This window comes from Erinaceus europaeus, chromosome 5 (assembly GCF_950295315.1).
Source record: "Erinaceus europaeus chromosome 5, mEriEur2.1, whole genome shotgun sequence".
NCBI classification, from domain to species: Eukaryota; Metazoa; Chordata; class Mammalia; order Eulipotyphla; family Erinaceidae; genus Erinaceus; species Erinaceus europaeus.
Window position 1 is genome coordinate 5,688,709 of NC_080166.1, and position 11,637 is coordinate 5,700,345.

General features: G+C 39.9%; 1 protein-coding gene across 1 annotated transcript in view; it reads right to left on the reverse strand.

Moving 5' to 3' along the window:
- The window catches only part of HCN1 (hyperpolarization activated cyclic nucleotide gated potassium channel 1), a 313,690-nt gene that overhangs the window by 300,938 nt on the left and 1,115 nt on the right, over nucleotides 1-11,637 (reverse strand). The gene's annotated exons all lie outside the window — the stretch shown is intronic.

The window sequence follows — 11,637 nt, forward strand, 5'->3', positions numbered from 1 at the left end:
AACCAGAGATGACTAGTGCTATGGAAAAAATAAAAACAAATTAAATTCTACAATAAAGGAAAGTGTGCTGGTTAGGTGCTTATATTGAGTGCCCAATGAAATGTATATGAAAGCTACAAAGATACCTACTGAGATTATTTTTCAAATATCTCCTGAAGATATTAATCTCAAGTGCTTGATTTATCTCCCTCTATCTATCATGTCCGTTACTAAGGAGTGCTCTGGGGACCTCCTTTTAAGATTCTTCTGTGTTACAATCCATAGCCTATCTTCCCTATTTTTTTTTTTGCAGGAATTCCCTAAAAGAAGCACATAATCCAGTAACTATTTAAGAAAGAATGGATGGGGAGGGGGAGGAGGAGAGGAGGAAGAGCCCCTGGTGTCACAAGGCACAAGGACCCTGGTCTGAGCCCTCAGTCCCCACCTGTAGGTGGGAAGCTTTACAGGAGGTGAAGCAGGGCTGCCAGATGTCTCTCTTTCTCCCTATCACCCCTTCCCTCTCGAAATGTGGCTGTCTATCCAATAAATAAAGGTATTTTTTTTAAAAAAAGTTAAAAAGCAAGAATACATGGATGGTTAATATTAGAGTTCTTCAATTCTTAATGTGTTTATTCAGAATATAATTGTTTGACTATATTTATTTAGAATATCTAGTATATTCAGATACATCTTCATATCATAGTAAGTTATAAAACCACTCTCAGAATTGTATAGGTTTCATTATACTGTCATTTAGTTTGCAGTGTTTTTCCCACTTCTTAATATGTAGCTTTCTCATTGGAAAATTCTAGTTCTTCTGATTTAGTGATTTTCCGAAGTGTTTATGTGATGGTGTTTGGTGAGGCTGTTTCCTTCAAACTGCTGAGCATTCTGCAAGATTCTCAGAACAGACATTCCACTCCTTACTATGTGAAATTATTACTTAAAATATCTGCTCATTCCATATGTCCATTTTCATACTTCATTCTCATTCTGAAACTCCTTTTTATTTTTTGACCTTGTGAACTATCTTTAATTTTGGTTTTACTATTTTCCTTTTTTTTTTTTTTTTTGCCTAATTCCAAGTGATTTTCTAGACTTTATCTGTCTACTCATCCAAGTACTGGCTAAGTATTCTAATGATGGGATCAACAGCCTCCTAAGACGAACCTTACTTACTGTCATTATCAGAACCAGACAGTGGTGTGACAGGCAGAACACACACCCTTCTATGCACAAGAATCCAGGTTCAAGCCCTTGGCCCCTACTGGAATGGGGGGAAGAAGCTTCACAAGCAGTGAAGCAGTGAAGCAGGTGTTTTTCCTTCTCCCTTTCTGTCTTCCTTTCCCCTCTCAATTTTTCCGGGCTCTATAAAAATAAAAGGAAAAGGGCAGGGGGGAATGAAGGTGAGAGTGGTGGATTAGTCATGCAGCCACCAAGGCCCAATGATAACCCTGATGGTAATTAGAAAAAAAAAATCCTATTGTCAGTCTGAATTTCCTAGAAACTATTTTTATTGATACATTCATGCTCTAGCCTCTTCTACAGAGCAATAATGAAACATGCTGAAGTGGTTTAGTCCCCCACTAGCTTTCCATCACCCAAATGACTTTTTGAGATATTTTATGTCTGCTCTCTCCTCTTTCTTCTCTCTGTTTATGTGTTTCTGTGTATAGACAGGTGTGCACTTCAAATTATTGTGAGACGGCTTCAAGACAGAAGAATACATAATTGTGTTTTGTCCATCATGTCTCCTGGTAGGTTTAGAGTATTATTTTATTGGCAACCTTGCTTCTTAATAGGTAAAAGAATTCGAGTGAGAGGAGGCGGGGCAGAAGCGCACTGCATTGAGCGCACATAATACGGAGCGCAAGGACCAGCACAAGGATCCCAGTTTGAACCCCCGGCTCCCCACCTGCAGGGGGGTCGCCTCACAAGTGGTGAAGCAGGTCTGCAGGTGTCTGTCTCTCTCTCCCCTCTCTCTGTCTCCCCCTTCTCTCCAGTTTCTCTGTCACTATCCAATAAAATGGGGGGAAAATGGCCTCCAGGAACAGTGGGTTCACAGTGCCAACACCGAGCCCCAGTGATAACTCTGGAGGCAAAAAAAAAAAAGAGAATCCAAGAAGTGATAGAATTAAGATTTATAAGAGCTGAATCCCTGGCCCAGTTCTCAGTCTATTTATGTCGCTGTGTTCATGTCACTAACCTCACTGTAGTTACCTTCTGTCATCTGTACTCTGGACAGGGAAATATAATAGCTGGTTCTTGGGGTGTGGACAGCTTCTGGGGGATGACCAGTAAAGCCGCAGGGAAAGCAAGAACTCTCACTGCCTGCGTCTGGTTTATTAACGCTAAGGTTAAATGTGTGACTTCCTGGGTGGAGACCTATTATTTACCCATTCATTCAACAATATTTATTAAAAATCCATTATGCTGACAAAGTCACTTCACTTTTAAGAGAAATGAAACTATCTCTCTGTCCCCCAAAAGTATGAGCACTTTCCTATCAGAAATATTCACAGTGGCTAGAAGTTAGAAGCCAATCAGATTTCCACCAAAAAATAGATAAACACTGGTTTATTCAAATAATGAAATAGTATTCAGCAAAAAATTAATTCTGAAACTGTAAAACACTATTATAGATAAGTAAAAAGTAGAAGACTATTAGTATCTGATCCCACTGATATGAAATATCTATACAATTTTCAAAGAGAGAGAAAGACAGATGAATTTTATTGGAGGTGTGAGGGGAGAATGGTAGAAGAAATGATGGGAATGAGGGCTAGTAGATAGGGGATTCTTTCCTCGGGAGATAATATTTTCTAAAATTGACTACAGTCATGATTATAAAACTAGGAACGTACTGAAAGACACTGAATCGTACACTCTACACAAGGGAAGTAAACGGTCTGTAAATTATAGCTTCAAAAATGCCGGAGAACAAAATTAATGAACAAAGCATCTAAGACAGCCTAATGGGACAAAAACCTTGTGTACATATTCAGGCATCTGGAAAACAAAAGTGAATATTGATAAGGTCATGTGACTTACATTCTAATGGAAGGATGTATGCTACATGATTTTCGGGTCAGGAAGAGAGCTCTCCAGGTAGAGAGTATGCCTTTAGGCTTGAGTCCCTATGCCAGCATGGCATTAGAGACAGCTCTGGTGGTGTAGCATCTCCTTCTCTCTGTGTGTCTCCCACAAGTTGGCTGGTGAGGAGAAATTGTACAAGTGTGAGTCTCTGATTCATCAAAACCAAACAAATATCATTCAAGGGCCATGAAAATTACTCAGCATCTGAGCACACGCTAGCATGTGTGAGTTCCCTAGCCTACACACACATACACACACACACACACACACTCAGACACACACACTCACACACACACACACTCAGACACACACACTCACACACACACACACTCAGACACACACACTCACACACAAAACAAGCAACCCAGGAAGAAAATTAAATGGAAGTGGAAAGAATTAAGGGCAATGGCAATGATTCAAATGAAATCTAAACGACCAAAAGAAACTGGCTATGATACAAAATATCAACAAGTGGAAAAAGAACTTCATACAGTCAAATATCACAATAAATCTCGATGGCAAGAGAAAACTCAGCCTGTCGTTCCAGCTGAAATTTTACCCAGAGGCTTGAAAACAGTGAAAGAGTGAGTGGGGTGTGATTACGACAGCTGCACAGAGAGGTTGAAATGAGGGTGTTAGAACTCAAGGAAGGTTTTCCAAGTGTATTCTAAGGAATAAGAGGTCTCTTCGGGGTTTTAGTAGAATGATACAATTAGATTTTCTGTTTTAATAAAATGATTGTCACTAAGAGATGCTAACCATCATTTGTCTTTTTTAATATTTTATTTATTGGGGCCAGGAAAGCTTCACAAGTGATGAAGCAGGGCTGCAGGTATCTTTCTATCTTTGTCCCTCTCTGTCTCCCCCACTCCCCTCTTGATTTCTCTCTGTCTCTACCCAAATAAATTAATTTTATATTTAAAAATATATATTTTTATTTGTTTACTCATTTAGTTTAATTAAGAGAGATATGAAGAAAGATCAGAGCACTGCTCAGCCCTGGCCTATGGTGGTACTGGGGACTGAACCTGGGACCTCAGAGCATCATGCATAAAAGACATTTATTTGCATGACCATTATGCTGTCCCCCCAGCCCCATTATTTATCTTTTAAGATATCTCATTAATCCATGATGAATAGTAGCAGGGAGTACAGTTCTGACTTTCTGCCCTAAAACTGTCTGTGCACATCTGAATAAGAACATCCACATATCATTCTTACGAGATTAAGAAGTGACTCAACTGGCAACATCAGTAATTGACAAATCACTATGGACAGAATCTCCACAATGTTTTTTTGTCATTAATTCCACTTCCTAAACTCTAACAAGAGTATAATAAAGAGCTGTCCACAAAGACATTTATAATACCACCTAAAATACCAAAACACTGGATATCTAAAACACTAAAAAATGTACTCAAAAGTCTGACTACATATCTAATTAGCTTTAATGTTCAAAAGTTATAAACATATGTCTTGAAAATAAAACAAGTCCATTCAAATAAAATTGTCAAATGGTAAACATGGGGACATACCATGTTATTTAACTTATCACTTTGCTTTAACCGCAGGAGTCAGTTCTGGGGTCAAACACATGAAAGACACGATAAGGAAACTAAAACGTGAAAGTATCATGAAATTAACTTCGATGAAATGTACCATCTAGGAGCTTAGCACAAAAGCCATCACTTCTGCTAATCATTGCTGCCATACACACAACTGTATACAGATGTTCCTTGTATAATTTCTACATGCAGCCAAGTAAGAACAGACGAAATTAATAAGAGTGTGGAACTTTAGTTGGAAAAGATATATAAACCTCAGAATGTTCCAGGAACCAGTACTCTGATTTGGGAAATCAACTGGTAAGTAGTGGGAAATCCTGATTTTTTTTTGGGGGGGGGAAATAATGGCAAAATTTTTCCTCACAAAGAAATTTACTTCTGTCATCAAAGTATAGTGAAAGAATGAATGTGGGAATACTTTTTCCCACTCCTTCAAATTATTCATGGGGCCAGGTGGTGGCGCACCTGGTTGAACGCACATGTTACACTGCACAAGGACCAGGGTTTGAGCTCCTGGCCCCCATCTGTAAGGGGAAAGCTTTGCCAAGTGGTTGTAGGTGTCTCTCTCTGTCTCCCTCTCTATCACCCACTTCCCTCTCTATTCCGGCTGTTTCTATCCAATAAATAAAGATAATAAAAATTAGGAAAAAAAAACAACAAATGATTCTTCATTATTTCTGCCTCTCACCGAAGATACATGGTATCAGTTGAAACCATAGTTTGTGACTTATTCATACAAAATGAAATGAAAAAATGTCAAGTACTCTGGAAATGTTCTCTTATCACTCCTTGCAATGTTAACAAGAATGTCTCACAAGAAGTCAAGATGTTTCTATTTTAAGGGAGAAGGAGATAGTGCCTGAGTATCGAGCACTCTACCCAGCGTTCAAGGCCCCAAGCTCGGGATCCCCGACAACGGGGAAGCTACATGAGTGATGCAGTAGTGTTGGGTTGTCTTTCTCCTTTCGCATCGTCTCTCACACTCTATCTAAAGAGGAAAATAAAAGAATTCCTTGGGAGTGGCGGAATCATGCAGGTATGAAGTCTCAGCAAAAACCCAAAGAGGAGGGGGGAGGAGAGGGAAAGAAACCCTACTTTAAAGTCTTCATCCTAAGAGCATCTTTTAAAGTGAATTATCCGCTAGCCACAAGAATTATACTCAAATGGCAAAATGCTCACATCAAAATCACATGCCCTTTGCCTACCTCGTACTCAATCTGTATCATACTCAACCTGTATCATACTCACTCTGGAATACAGGTTCACTTGAGTGGAATAATGCACAGCTACACAGAATTTAAACTGTATTTTGGTGTTGCTGTTGGTCTGTCTTTTGCTCTTTAGCAAGCAGATATAGCTTAATTAAACTTGATCCAGCGACCTATGATAACAGTAATAAGCACTGTATCACTCCAATGCATTGGAAATTATTTCCTTTGACTCGACATGTGATTTCATAAACATACGTCTACTCAATTAAATATGAATTGGTAAAACTGTAACTGCCCATTGGCTCTCAAATTATACCAATTCCCTAAAAGTAGATCTAAAGATAAGTTGCTTTAAAAAAATAATAAAAATGGCAACAGGCATCAGCACAGTCAAGTGGGAAGCCACTCAGGGCATCTGATGAAGTTGGGGGGAGACTGGTTGGTGGTGGGAATGGTGTGCCAAGACACCACAGGGAAATTAAAAAGTTGTACCTGTGTGACAACTGTCCTATAAGTTATTGTTTCTCCAATAAATATGGAAAACTAGAGTTTAAAACACAGAAAAGACTCAAAAGGTAATAAGCAGAGAGAGAGAGAAGGGAAAAAAAAGATGGGTCTAGCAAAAAAGATTGAGTGGCTCCCAGTGCATGTTGAGAATTGTGGGATCTTGTAGAGAAATGACCCAATACCAGGACTGTGGCTTTTAGGGCTTGTGGGAGCAAACACTGTCTCTAAACTGAGCACAGTAGAAACAATGAATTTTGTTGGTGGGTATGGTGAAGACATGGTACGTAAAGGTGTGAAATTATACATCAAAACACTTGTGATGGAATGTTAAATCAATGAATGTTTTTAAAAAGAAAAAGAATAGGATTTATAACATTTTAAGATAGTGGCACTTTAAATTAAATTAAATAGTAAATATGCAATGAAATTTAAAGTTTATAACTTAAATGACTACAAAGAAAAAAATAAATTAATAACTTAATACCTCCAAAGTGTTCAAGTAAGTTCCCAATCATTAGGTCTAACCGTTGCAAGAACCATCAAGAAAACTCTAATTGAATTAACAAGATATAAAAAGTTTCACCTACAGGCTGGAATAGTGCAGATGAATAGTGGAGTTGTACCCCTCTTATCCTATGTTTTTGGCAATGTTTCTTTTATAAATAAAAAACAAGAAAAACAAAAGTTTCACCTAACAGGAAAAAAAAAAAAGTCTTATGTTAGTTTTAGCTGTGTTAATGTGGAAAGCAAATAAAAGGAGCCTTGCTAAGAGGATATCATGTCCACTCAGCACAAAGAGAACCTACCAGTAGACTAATTAATCCTTACACCCCCAGAAGGTTGAACTGTTTTCCTGTAAGAAGATCCTGGAAATAAACCATCTTCTCTCTCTCTCTCTCTCTCTCGCTCTCGCTCTCGCTCTCTCTCCCTCCCTCCCTCCCTCCCTCCCTCCCTTTCTCTCTCCCTCTCTCTCACTCTCTCTCTCACCGGAAAATAAAGGTGAAGCCTTCCTCTTCCTCTAGTAAACACTTTCCTGACCACTGACGTCAGTACAGTTGTAAAGGGACAATAGATAAGAGATGAAAGACTAGAAATAACAGAATCTTTTGGCAAACGCTAGAAGAAGAAGAACAGAACCTTCTGGAAGTAACACCTTGTCTCTGGAGTCCTTGTGTGCTTACACAAGAAGCTTTTCACACAGTAATTCACACTAATTAATAAAAGGCAGTGGAAGCCATAACAAGTCAAGATATAAAATCCCTTCCCTTACCACAACCAAAATGCTAACTTGGCAATATATATATACATATATATGAAGCCTTATTTTGAAAAGAGCTCTTATGGAAGTGTAATCTAGTGAATTATTGAAATCCCTGAAATGGCAAGTATTTTGGTGATAACTCTTCCAAGGTTAATTACTCACATAATAAAAACAAACCACAATATTACTCTGGATATCCATCCAATCCATCTGAGTGATTACATCATAACTATTGATTGACTGTGAAAGCGTAATGCTTGCCAAGTGTCACGATTTTATCAAATGAAGAAAAAGCAAACATTCAGCTAATGTATAATCACTCTTAATAATCTCTCAAATATCATATTTCACCTCCGAAGTAAATGTATGTGTGTGTGTGTGTGTGTGCGTGTGCGTGTGCGTGTGTGTGCTGTTGTTGTTGTTGATGCTGTTGATAACATGAACTTCCATAAGACTTTGACCATGAGCTCCCTCTACAAAGCTGAGGAGGGTATTTTATGTTTTAAGCAGTTAGATGAATTGTCCCCAGTTTCAGTGATTAGATAACCTGGAATCCAACAACTTAAAATACTGTTTTCCTAAATGAGCTGACTTCCTCCAGCTCTTCCTAACAGTACTGGTAGTATCTGACTCTTCTTTAGTCCCTGTAGGGATCTAACATCATCCTCTCCTGAGAAAGAAGGGAAATACAGCATCTCTACCCCACTGACACCGGAGGTAAGAGAAAACTACCTGCCAGACACAGCAACAGAGCTCTGGGCTCCCGTGGGGGAGGAGAGGCACCTAGTTAGGTCTTCTGGAGTCTAGTGGGAGCACAGCATTGCCTCTTGAGGGAAGTGGAAAGGAACCTGCCTTAGGAGTCATCCTGAGAAAGGACGCTTAGCTACAGCGTTAGTTATGACGTCTCCTGGAGCAGAGAGCTCATGACACACTCAGCAGTGTGTGTATGTGACCCACAGCAGAACAAGGACACCTGATTGGGCTTGCAAAGTATTATCAAAGGAAAATATATATAACCTCCTGTGTATCTTTATGTCCATGATCTACACACACACACACACACACACACACACACACACACACACACACACGAAAAAAAATTGTATTGCCACTTCTTAGGTAGCTAAATTACTACTGAACGGAAGTTCGACATTGCCGGAGCCTTTGTGAAATGCCTTCCTTAAACCATCTTCTTCGGTAACGAGAACTGTTAAAAAAAAAATTTAAAAAAAGGTGTACCTATAACATCTCTATTACGTTGGAAAACATTCACACACTGTTTCACCTTTAGGGAAAAAAAAAAAGCTACTGCTAGTACTGTCTCGTGCTTATTTTGTTGTTATGAGACCCATATATGTTATAGATATTTCAGTACTAAGATCACATAAAAACATCAATGAGGGATCAGGAGATAGCTCACCAGGTAAAGCACATATGTTACCAGACTTGAGGGCCTGGGTTGGAGCCCCCATCAATACACCAGGAACTAGAGGTTATGTGATGGCTCTCCTGTTCTCTCTCCCTCCCCCTCTCGGGTCCATGTTAAATTTAAAAAAAAGAAAAAGAGTCTACTAGGAGGAGTGAAATCATGCAGACACGAAACTCCATTGTAGAAAAAAAAAATTAATGCAATAATAAGACGTAAATGTCTTCCATATAAAAATAAGTATATAATTATCTGTTTTAGAAAACTAGTGCATATTGTAACACTGAATTTTAATATGTATTTCTTCCAGATAGTATCCAGTTAAAAACCAAACAATCACCATGGTTTAATTTGTCTGTCATCCCCCCCACCAGTTACAGAAGGAAAAACAAACACTCACATTAACCCACATGAGTCTGTCAGAGAACTAGCTCACTATTAATTCCCCATTGCTTGGAAATGCATGATAAAATTGAACCAACAGCTGATCTCAACTTTTTTCCCTTTTTTTTGTAATATCTTTGTTTCTAAAATGACATGCTGAAAAAATCTGGGCAACCACTAATATAATGAACTTCAGTTATTCAACATACTTGGCACATTATTCCAATTCCTGTAAGGTAGCTTTGGTTTTTACTCAATAAGTGATAACGGTTTGATTCCTTCATATATGCCACCATTTTGAAAGTGTAATCTCTCTTTCCCTTGTTTAAGAAATTAAAGTTATCATATATATTCATGTGAGTATGAAATTAAATAAATTCTATTTGCATATGAATACTGACCCATATGTTTCTAGAAAGATCATGCTTACTTTTTTCATTAAAATGGAAAGCTATATCCATGGAAAGTTCTTTACATGAAAAAAAATTCAGTATGAGTTGAAGCATACGGATGCAGGGAGAGATAGTATTCTATACTTGTTTTCTACCTTTAAAAATTCTAAGAAGCCTTAAATATCTTAGAACAAGGTCAGTTATAAGTTTGCTTCAATGAGAAACTTCCCAGTGGGGGAAAAACGTTTGACTATTTTTAATACAAATATTCTTTCAAACTCTCAAATAATCCATGATTGTCAATACATATCATCTGGTTTTATAAGTTCACTTCAAGCTATTATTCTTTTGTAAATTAGAAGGGTAACTCATATATAATTCTGAAATCTATGCATACTAGTCATGAATAATAGAGGCTACTCGTACACACACACACACACACACACATCAGACAAGGTGAAGATAATCACTACATTCCAGGTTTGATGACTGGAGCACAAGCTGCCACAGTTACCGTCATTCAGAACAGCGGACAGCTCCCCAGCCACTGAGTTGATGGCAAATCCCCTTAGTCTCTAAACAAAGTGATGTTGCTTTTTGTATTACTCCTTTTCTGTGCTTCTTCTTCTTTTTTTTTTTTTCTTAATAGAAGCCTATTCAATCTGCTTCATTGGCACACAGGCTCCTTTTGTTGTTCAGATAAATAAATAAATAAACGCCACCTCGAGTTACTTGTTTTATTCGACAGGGAAAGCCCAAGCTTATCCTAGAACCCATCTAGCCAGGCTGCAAGACCTTCACGACCTTCAGACCTTCATCTGACAATCTCTAGAGATGCTCATTGCCCGATTAGGACTTGTCTCGTCTTCTTCATCTTTTTTTTTTTTTTAATTCTCCAGAAACGGAGTTTCCCTGACAGCTCCCCTGTCCTTGTTCCCAAGCAGGGACAGGGGAACCAGATTTCTGAAATAGACCTGAAGTCAAGGTCAAGAAGGGGTGTCCTTCTGCTTTGGGAAACAAACGAGGGGGTAGGAGAGTGGTCTAGGCACCCCCCCACACACCCAGACACCCAGACACACCTGGCTATGCCAGCGACAGACAACTCAGGCTCCTTGTCACTTCCCTGCACAACCCAGACTCTGTCCTCAATCAGGGAATACACAACCCCCCCCCCCCCCCCGGCCCTTCCCCAGCCTGCCAGCCGCTCTCCCCAAGAAATGCAAGAAAATGCAAGGGGGATGGAGCTTGGAGCAGAGAAAACACACAAGCAAACAGACAGTCATGACTTCCCGGGTGTGTGTGTGGGGGGTGGGGGACGACAAGAGAGACTGGAACAGGCAGGACCTGTGAGTCACCATCTCCTGCTGTCCATCTGCAAACACCCAGCAGTCCCCCTCCCCACCACCACCACCATCGCACCCACCTTGGGGAGACCCCATCACCTCTTTGGGGTGTGCCTGAGGGTGGGGCACCAGGAAGGGTGTCACCCCCACCACCCGCCTCCCCCCCTCCCCCCCACCACCAAGAGGAACTTGTTCCCAGCCTTTTCTTTTACACTCCTGTCTTGGAAGGAAAAAAAAAAAGTTTGCCCTTGCCACTACTTAGCCGCGCCTCCTCCTCCCAGTCTGGGCATCAAGTCCGTGGCCTTTCCGCCCAGATCTGCCCCCCAAAATTGATGCCACAAAGGGAGGGGAGCCCCTCGGGGTTGGCAAGGTTCAGGAAGGAGCTGGATGTCCACCTGCCCCTTGGGGTGGGGGGTATCCAGTGTGGTGTCCAGTCGGAGTGCCCAGTTGGGGGTGTCCAGTCAGGGGGTGTC